The sequence below is a fragment of the Eurosta solidaginis genome, chromosome 1 (assembly GCF_040869045.1).
Source record: "Eurosta solidaginis isolate ZX-2024a chromosome 1, ASM4086904v1, whole genome shotgun sequence".
NCBI lineage: Eukaryota > Metazoa > Arthropoda > Insecta > Diptera > Tephritidae > Eurosta > Eurosta solidaginis.
The window spans coordinates 67,465,580-67,475,971 of NC_090319.1; positions in this window are offsets into that span (position 1 = coordinate 67,465,580).

The following is a 10,392-nucleotide window of genomic DNA, read 5'->3' on the forward strand; positions in this document are numbered from 1 at the left end:
TTCTGTGTAGGGAACAGAATTTTCTAATCGAAATTTAAGTAACTTCCCGATAAGCTACAAGCTTGAAACATGGAACATAGTTCAGAACCCGATGACAGTTTCCTTCTCCTTTTCTCTTTTCTCTGCTCTCAAGTTCTTGTCATTCCTCTCTATGCCTTATTGCCAGTCCCAGAGGGTGGTATGTATTTTGTTCCACTCCCATTACGAGTCCCAGTCCCAGTACCACTCCGGGTCTCAGTCCCAGTCCTAGTCCTAATCCCAGTCCCAGTCCCAGTCCGTCTCTGGTATATTTTCCTGAAAAAAGGATCGTAAATACTAATATAGGCAAATTTATATACTACATTTCAAGCAAATAGAATAGGACGTATGTAAATAGGTATGTGCGTATTATTAATTCATGTCTTTATTTCGGCTTGCAAGCATATTTATCAGTTTTGACAGGTTGATGCGACTAAGGCGAATATCACATTGAAAACTACTTTAAAGCTCTCAGCAACAGGAAAATGTTACCAATTTTTTTTTATACCCATGACATGCGATGCAAATGAGCAGAGCCCAGAACTCCAAATGGAGCTATGCGACTTACAATGCGACTCTGAACTACAGTTACTAGATTTAAAAGGCATTGATTTTTGGAAAGTTGTAAGCAAGAAGAAATATCCTTACTGTGTCAAGAAGTTTTAAAATTTTATTCAATGTTTGGTAGTACGTACATTTGTGAAAGCTCCTTTTCATTCCTTAGGCAAATAAAAACAAATAAATGAAATAGAGTTACAAATCAGCATTTGAGGCGCTTCTGAAATTATCAACCAACATCAAAATAGATATAGAAAAATTAATTGCGGACAATTTACAGTAGGTTAATATCTCCACTTTAATCCTTCTTTCCGAAATACTATTAAATAAAAAAATTAAAAACAAAACAAAAAATAAAAACAAAAAATATAAAAGATTAAATAAAATAATTTAATAAATTTTTCTTTTATCAGAATTACAAAATTATTATTATATATAATATTACTTTATATCTAAAAAACAAAACAAGATAAAAAAATTAAAAGCCTAAAAATATAAAAAAAAATTAAATTAAAAAAAAAACTAATGAATTTACCTTCTATCAGGATTACAATATGTATAATTTTCTTTCTAAAATAATATCATTTTATGAATTTTCGAAATTTTTACAGTGTACTTTTTACTAGCTCCGTCGGCATTTTTTTTTTTTTTTTTTGGGATTTAAAAGTAGGTGTGGCTACGCTTCCATAAGAAGCTTGTGGCGATCCCTGGCATAAACTAATCGAGATAGATATACAGCCCAATTCTAAATATTCCCTCGTAATTTTGTGCTCGCGGATTTTGTTATTCTCGCGGAAAATTCCTCCAATTCTTTTCTCCTAGGGACAACAATAATTGAGGCATAGGAATTTCGAATTTTTGAAGTCAGGTGTTTTGTCAATTGAAATTTCGTTACGCATTTCTTATTTTGTTCAGAAAATTGAAAAGTTTAATTATTGTTGCGAATTTGTTTGAAATTAAGAAATAAAATATAAACAATGCTCAGTATTGCATTTAACAGAGGAGGAACATAATAAGAAGAAGACTGCGGGATAACACAAATCCGCCGGAGTTGCCTGCTTCCATTCAGCAAAGCAATTTTCTGGCGGCAAAGTCGAATTGAATTCGTCTTTCATCATATGCCAAAATCGATTTAAACCTTCTTAAAATATCCTTGCGCAATTTCTAGATGGCTGCATCAAATATACCAAGAGCTCTTCCGTTGCTTATGATATACTTTTCGACTTAAAATAAAAAATATTGTGGTAGAATGTACATATTTTAGCACAAATTTGTACAAATAAGTGTTCTTTTTTATAAGAACCAATTTCCTTTAACTATTTTGATGCATTCCCTTTAATTTAACAAGTGAAAAACTTCCTAAGAAATGGCAGAGAAATCTCCCTCTCACATACATTCATAATACCTACTTTTCTCCCATAACCGGTTTCCGCTTTTTCGAACATTGTTCAGAATAGAAGGAAAGGGAGAAGCGAAAAAACTCACAAGGAATTTTTATTTAGAATACGAGGAATGGGAGAAGGGAAAAAACTCGCACGGAATTTTTGTTTAGAATTGGGCTGATAGACTTCTATGTATCAAAATGATCTGGGCGAAAAAAGAAATTCATTTAGCCATGTCCGTCCGTCCGTCCATCTGTCCGTAAACACGATAACTTGAGTAAAGTTTGAGGTATCTTAATGAAATTTAGTATATAAGTTCCTGGGCACTCATCTCAGATCGCTATTTAAAATGAACGAAATCGGACTATAACCACGCCCACTTTTTCGATATCGAAAATTTCGCAAAACCGAAAAAGTGCGATAATTCATTACCAAAGACGGATAAAGCCATGAAACTTGGTAGGTGCGTTGACCTTATGACGCAGAATAGAAAATTAGTAAAATTTTGGACAATGGGCGTGGCACCGCCCACTTTTAAAAGAAGGTAATTTAAAAGTTGTTCAAGCTGCAAGTTAGCAGCTGAGTATGTAACGTTCGGTTAGACCCGAACTTAGCCTTCCTTACTTGTTTTTTTTTTTTTTTTTCAAATTCAAGAGGGGTTCATTGGACCCGCTTTTATGGTATTTTCCCTAGATTGGGGCCAAATTATAGGAAAATGAGCACCGTAGCTGAGAGTTTGAAATAAAAAAAATTCGATTTTCATTCGACTTTAAAAAAAAATATAGCTAAAAATAATACGTGGAGGTGCGAAACAAATAATTGACCTTATGGCCGCGTTAGAAGAAAAGAGTTGATTTTATGACCGTTCCGAAAAAGTAGGAGGTCATAAAGTCAATATCGTTGACATTTGTATTCATTTAGAATTTGACAATGTGACGATTTCATATGGTCATATCTTCAATTGATTTTGTTGATTTGAAGTGGTTATAAGATCAATTGACGCTATGACCGTTTACCTTATGTCACCCTCCATTTGCATTTGTATCGTGAGCAGCCAAAAACAAAAATGCGCCATAAGATGGATAAGACTTTGGGTTCTTATTTTAAATAGTCTTAACTGGAAACTCATCACTTGGTTTCAGGGAGGCGCAAACAAAATAATTTATCTTATAGCATGAGAAAAGATGATAATTTCCGAAAGGCAGAATGGCCGTAATATCAACATCGATGAACTTGTGACTATTTCATAGCCCATTTAAAGTGGTCATTGGACATTGCCACAGAAGAAGCTGAACTGTTGCCTCCTCCTCCTGGCAATAGACTTGCTGCAGAGTATTTTTTTAGAAAGGATGTTGGCGGTCGGCTCCTAACTAGCTTAACTGCTCTGCAGGCCTGTTTGATTCAGTGATACGATCGGTGTACAAGACCTTTAGTGCGACCAGGATATCTGTGATAATCAATAAAACCGTTCACTGTTCTCAACATCATGAATTGCTTATATATTTCGGTTTTATCTACGCTTTCAAGACCAGAAAAGCCGAGAGAGATCTTGTGTCCTAAGTATGCTGAAAATATACACTTTCGCCTCTCTTCAAGTGGAAGTAGTTGCCCAGCGCTTTTTTTTTTGCTGACCTCCCATATGTATTAGAGCAGATTAAAAAAAGTCGCCAGCACATATCCAAATTTCATACACCCTGCCACTCCCGGTTAAACTGTGCCAAATTCGGGCTAACATATCCGCTTGACAGTTGTATGAGACAATGCTAGGCTCTCCGAATTATCCTAATCTTAAAGTAATTAGAGAAAATCGCAAATCTAGGTCAGGCTCCCTCAGACCATCTTGGGCTGCATCACAGTTAAACTGAGGCTTCCTGCTTGAAAGACACTACAGTGACAACTTGAGCTCATATAGAGGTCCTGACAGAAAACCCCTTCGGTAATCATCTTTCCCACATCGACCCATCCGGAACCACTTACCTATTGTTGTTGGTGTAGCGATAAGGTTGCTCCCTAAGACTTTGGGGAGTGTTATCGATGTGATGGTCCTTTGCCGGATAAAGATCCCGTAACACAGCTCCATTAATGTGCTAGCCCGACCATCTCGGGAACGATTTATATGGCCTCATTAAACCTTCAGGCCATCCCTCCCTCCCCACCCCAAGTTCCATTAGGAGCTTGGGGTCGCCAGAGCCTCGTCTGTTAGTGAAACGGGATTCGCCGCTCGAAGGTGAGGTAGACAATTGGGTTTGGAGAAGCAATATATTGCGCTGGCAACCTGAAAAGGTGCGCTACACAACCCCTTGAATCTGGTATTTTAGTCGCCTCTTACTACAGGCATACCTACCGCGGGTATATTCTAACCCCCTAACCCGCTGGGGTTATGGCCTTCACCTCGTTGTTTCGCTCTCGAGGGGACGAAGGTGTTGAAGCGCGCACAGGAGCAGTTGTCAGTACGCAACCACAAAAAAAGGGTAGGTTATTGTGGTGACACCACACAACGTGACGCTGATATAAGCTAGGGGCCCTCCTTCCAATTCGTGCGTCTTATATAACGAATCTTGTCCCCGGTTTAACTCGAGCTCAGCTCTGCTAACTAATCGTGTCTTCAAAAGAGCCGGAAATCTGGTAAGAAGCCACCTGTGCACTTAAAATGTATGCACTAAGATTTATAATGAAATCGGTGTAGCTCTCATAAGTCTGGCCACGTCGCATGTGGGTTCTAGTAAGCATGTAATACTAGCTTGCTCAGTGAAATTGGACCCAAGTACAGATCTTTTAACCGTCGATGAGCTACTTAATACCTGCAATGAAGTGTTTAACACTTTAATCACATCCGCGTACCTGCAGTTGAAACAGAAGTCAGTCCATGCTTGAGATCTGCTATGAAGTATTCAACACTTTTACCGCATCCTTGTTCCTGAATTGCATTGTAAATGCCCCAATCAGTGGATCTAGAAAGAGAAATTAGTTCTTGTTAGCAAACTGATCTGGATCTCATTAATGCGTGGCATCTTACATTTGGTTTTAATCCCATCTGATATAGGCTTGTCACACTCAGCTTAGTTTTTACATTTTTCTTTTCTAGATCATCGGCAGCAAAGTAGCAATAGATATCATTATGACCTGGCAACCACGTTGTTGATGTGGTGTACAACGAGCATAGTTCATTATGAATATCCTTTCGTGAAGGATATTTCAGATATAAGTAGCCATCGGGCAACCTCCTTAAGGTCTGCTAGTTCCGCGCGAAAGACGACGCAAAAGCTCGTCGAGCTCATATCTAAATAGTCAATCGATAGACCTTCCAAGTAGATACCAGAGCTCTACGTGAAAACCTCCTGGTCTGTGGGTTAAACATACTAGGTTTAGACTGTGTCGATATAGCGTCGAGAGTGAGAGTCGCAGAAGGGTAGTTCAATTGACAAAAAATATATCATACCCTAGATGTCCAAGTCTGACGTGGCCCCCAAGCAATATGTGAGATGCCTCTGCTGTAAGCACTGCGACTTATCATTGCGTTCTTCCCATTCCGCAGGAAAAAGTGCTGGTACTTTCTGACCACGATATTGTCACAATGCTAGTGCATTATGTGGCGAGTACTTTTACCTTTGAGGTATTGGCTAGGGTTGAGCAACCTATGTTAGTGGGAACAACCCTATTACGCATATTAAAGGGAAGCTATCTCATCCGATTTTATAAACCGATGGTGAATTACAAGCGCATTCAAGGGTATATGAAAGAAAAAAGTGTCATAGCTTAAGTCATTTAAGCGAGACTCACTTTGAGTTTACTTCAACTTGACCAGTCATCCACGAGTTTCAGTGCACTCTAATATAGCGCGTCAAAAGTTTGAGGTTGCGTGCCAGTTGCCGTTAAATATATATCATCAGCGTCAGCTTTGACTTCACAACTACTCCTTTCCAAGATGTCCACCATTAAATTTCTAGCATTATGAGAGAAATAGACGTAAAACTTATATAGCCGAATGTGTTTGGATTGTGTGCATCTAATAACTTGAAGTTAGACGGCCAGTTTCTAAGCCTTTCCGTGCTCGTAACCAAATGGTAATTGAATTTTGAATTCTTGACGAATTCAACATAGTAGGCAACAGATGATTTGGAAAGTTTTGGCCCTCTGAAAGTGGGCGAAATGTTAGTGCATGCATTAAGTTAAACTTTCTTTCTGTGTCCCATAGTTTTTATCGACCTCATACATCTTGTTTCTATTTAAAAGTAAGTTGCAATTGTTCTCACCCTTTTTGTTCTAAACCAAGTTTTGTGATAAGTTTTTACTGTACAATGGCATTGCATGTCAGAGATTTACAACCACGAGGAATGGCATCAACACCAGCAGCAGATAGTGATGCGCAGAACTTAAAAACCGGAGCAGAGAATATTGTGTAAAAAAAAAAACAAAAACCGAACAACCTTGTTTTCAAAAGACAACGAAAATCAAGGGCTGCTTTCCTTTTTTTCGGTTGATATCATCGCACTCAAAGGGAATGTGGTCAGCAATCTTATTAATCATACCATAGAGCTGAGAGTGGTTGCCTATTAGCATGCTCATTGTTGCATGGATGCTTATAGATACTTCTAAGATATTGACCGATTTATATGATATCCCCTCAGGACAGAGTAGGGTAGAGTTGCAGCCGTAGAGATAGGCTGCCTTGCCGTCCATTTATATCTTTCTCGAATTTCAATGCTAGTTGGGATTTCGTCTCAACTAAGCATAGTGCCCTTTGTCCAGCTTTATTGTCCACAAGTATTCTGATTAGAGTTTCCACACGAACTGATGTAATATCTATTTACTTAAAAGAACCGACTGGCCGGGTGGCTTCCATCTCTCCTAATTAATTTTTGAACAATTTCTTTTGTGGATAAGTCTCTCGAGGTTCTTAGATTACCTTCCTTACATCCCCAGCACTGTTGTTAGTTATATACGCCAGAGTTGATCTTGGCATCCAGTCGACTGCGCCATATACCAGCATAGGTCTTACTATGGCGGACAGCAAGCCTCATCTTTCTAGTAAAGATAACGATTGTGGGTTTATGCTAAGGTTCTCATTGGTACACCACCCTTACGAAAAACACGAGTAGTCCTGTCAGCGAATGCTAATTTCATTTCAAGTGGTAAGTTGGTAAATGAGAGATTTCATCTACCAAGGCTTCCATAGAAGGGGTAATACTAGTGGGTATCGATGTTCATAATGTCGAAAGTTGATTTCTAAAAAGTCAAATGGTACTACTTCTCTACAATCGTAACAGCTCTGAGCCACGGTGGTAAGTTCATACCGAATGGATCTTCCCCGCTTTGTTTGTGTGTTCGCGAACGGAGTAATTGCTTTAAAGTGACCGTAGTAAATATCGACTATATGCCGTCCACATCTTGAAACTTATCGCACTCAAGGGACTTTACCTCCCATTTGATAGCCCATTCCGGTGACATTGTCTTCTCTGTTGGGTGGGGATCTCTAGTTCTTGTGGCGAGATATTCGGGCTGTGAGCTGCTAGCATATTTCTAATAGTTATCTTGTATGCCGCCTTAGAAATAATTAATCCGACTGCGTTTGTTTCGTTGCCACTCGAAGGCGAGAGGTGCACATGATCGACCAGCGGGAAAGGCGTGGGTTCAAGCACGGGGCACGGGGGTGTTAACCTTCGACAGGTCTTACAACCTTAGACTAACATAGTTGCTTCTATCATTAAAACGAGAGGACTGTAGACTAATGACGAGTATTCTGACTGGACACTGCCTTCTGGCCTCACATACCTTTAAATTAGGCTTGGCCAGTGATAGCAGATGTAGAAAGAGCGGGTTGGAGGAGGGAACGATCGGCCACGTTCTTGGCTTAAGTCTTAGGAAGCCTCTAGTATTTGCCAAGAGGACGGAAATATTTTATAACATAGGTCCAGGGTTTTGATAGGGTTTTTCAGTTTGGCCGTTAAAACAAACTTCTGGTAACACTACGGACTCATTCAGTCTATATGAGGTCTCATGGACCGTCCAGTTCAACCTAACCTAATCTGCCACTCTAAAGAGAGTGATCCCCTCTAGTTCCTTTTGAGTACGGTTGGGCTAAGCCAGTCTAAAAAAATTTTGTGCCCAAACAATAAAAAGTCGGTACGTAAAATAAAATTAAAATTAATAGAATTGAAACGAATTATTAAAGAAAAATGTTGAGTTTGCTAATATCCTATGCTCCGTTATTGTAGAGTTTTTTTTATTTTATTTTTCTACAATACCAATACGAAAAAAAATTAAAATATTGTATTAGAGTTTATAAAAAGTATGAAAGCGGTAAGAATTCCGGTACGAAAAGGATCTTCCAGACCCATCCTCTTCGTACAGGTATCCTTAAGAGAGGCACTGTACGACACTACCCGTAGGGTAACCTTAGTGTACTGTCGAACAGTACATGTAAGGGTATAAAGGAGAGTAAACAAATTATCTGCACGACAGTATCCATAAGTTTATAAAGAGGACCAGTCCGACACTACCCGTTCAGGCATAAACAGGAATAAGACGTAGGACTTGCTCAAACGAATACTCCAAACCATATAAAGAAATCAAAAATAGCTTTAGTCGCATATTTCTATGCGACTTATACCGAATTCATCCTAGACTAATCCCATTTTTTGCAAAGAGGTATTTCATGTCATACTTCAAAAAAAAACAAAAAAACATTTCTAATTGAGGTTGCCACCGAACGACCGAACTTGTTTTATTATATTTATGGCTTTGTGTATGAGTTTACATATCAAAAACGGATTGGCCTATTTGGATGAAATTATTTAGTTTCATAAAGCATGATGTAGGACACTCTCACAATCAGGCGTTGCATGTTTTTGCATTTAGTAGGTTCCCACCTATTTGAAATTAGAAAAAACAAGTAAGGAACGCTAAGTTCGGGTGTAACCGAACATTACATACTCATATGCCAAATTACAGCTTGCAAAATTTTTTAATTATCTTCTTTTAAACGTGGGCGGTGCCACGCCTATTGCCCACAATTTTACTAATTGTCTATTCTGCGTCTTTTTAAGGTTAACCCACCTACCAAGCTTCATCGCTTTATCCGTATTTGGTAATGAATTATCGCACTTTTTCGAAAATTTCGATATCAAAAAAGTGGGCGTGGTTATAGTCCGATTTCGTTCATTTTATCAAATTTCATTAAGATACCTGAAAATTTACACAAGTTTTCGAGTTTACGGACAGACAGACGGACGGACCTGGCTAAATTAATTTCTTTTTTCGCCCAGATCATTTTGATATAAAGAATTCTATATCTATCTCGATTAGTTTATGCCGTTACGGGGTACCGTTGTGCGAACAAAATTAATATATTCTGTGAGCTCTGCTCAGCTTAGTATAGAACTTAAGTTTATTACGTATTATGACAATAAAAATACTTCATTTATAAAGTTGCCGAACGAAGTACCTGCTGTCATCGAGCAAAGAGTCAGCGCATATGCGCCTTGGCAACCACGCTACTGTTGGCAGCCATAATTTCGAAATAGTAAAAGACTTCGTTTATTTGGGAACCAGCATCAGCACTAGCAACAACATCAGCACTGTAATCCAGCGAGGAATCAATCTTGCCAATAAATGCTACTTTGGACTAGGTAGGCAATTGAAAAGTTGGCGGAGCGAATGAGCGACTGGCGCGCCTTGTTGGACGGCCATAACCGTTTAGACGGTTAAGCGCCAATTAAGTAAGTAAGTAAGTTATAAAGTTGCCACACTACTTTTATTATTCTCTTCTTATTTTGGCATCTGCGTGAAATAAAAAAAATATATATATGAGTGTGACCAAAAAGGGTTTCAAATGAAAGATGTTTGTTGTCGTCTTACAATAAAATAGTTTTCCTTATAAGGTAGCCACCTCGTCTTGCCATCCATTGTTTGTATATCCGTTACCATCTCAGAAACGAATTGAACCATTTGAATGATGATTTTTTACATGTCATTCTAAGCTACCATACTAAGTTGTTGCAACTTATGACAATTTTACAAGGTTGCCACCTTTTTATAAACATTTTTTTTTAGAAGAAAGGTATTTTACGTCGGATCACAATAAAAATATTTCTATGTGAACACCCTACTTATAGGGGTGCCAAGTGGGCTAAAAGGATTGGGCCGAGAAATTATATTCTCAGTCCAACATTTAGGGTCACCAATGTGCCCATTGTGATGTTGACAAGAAAACTTATTAAATTTATTCTTAGCGAGCGTATAGCCAGTATCTCAAAACTGACTCTTATAGCTCGAACTTATTACTGATTATTTAAACACCAGCACCATACTTGAACAAAACACAGCGGTTTGCTCAAATCATACTTGACAGAACCGATTAATTCAATACCCATTAAAACACATCACTAACAACAGTAGCAGCAGCTGAAGTCAACACGCGCGGCATATAAACGAA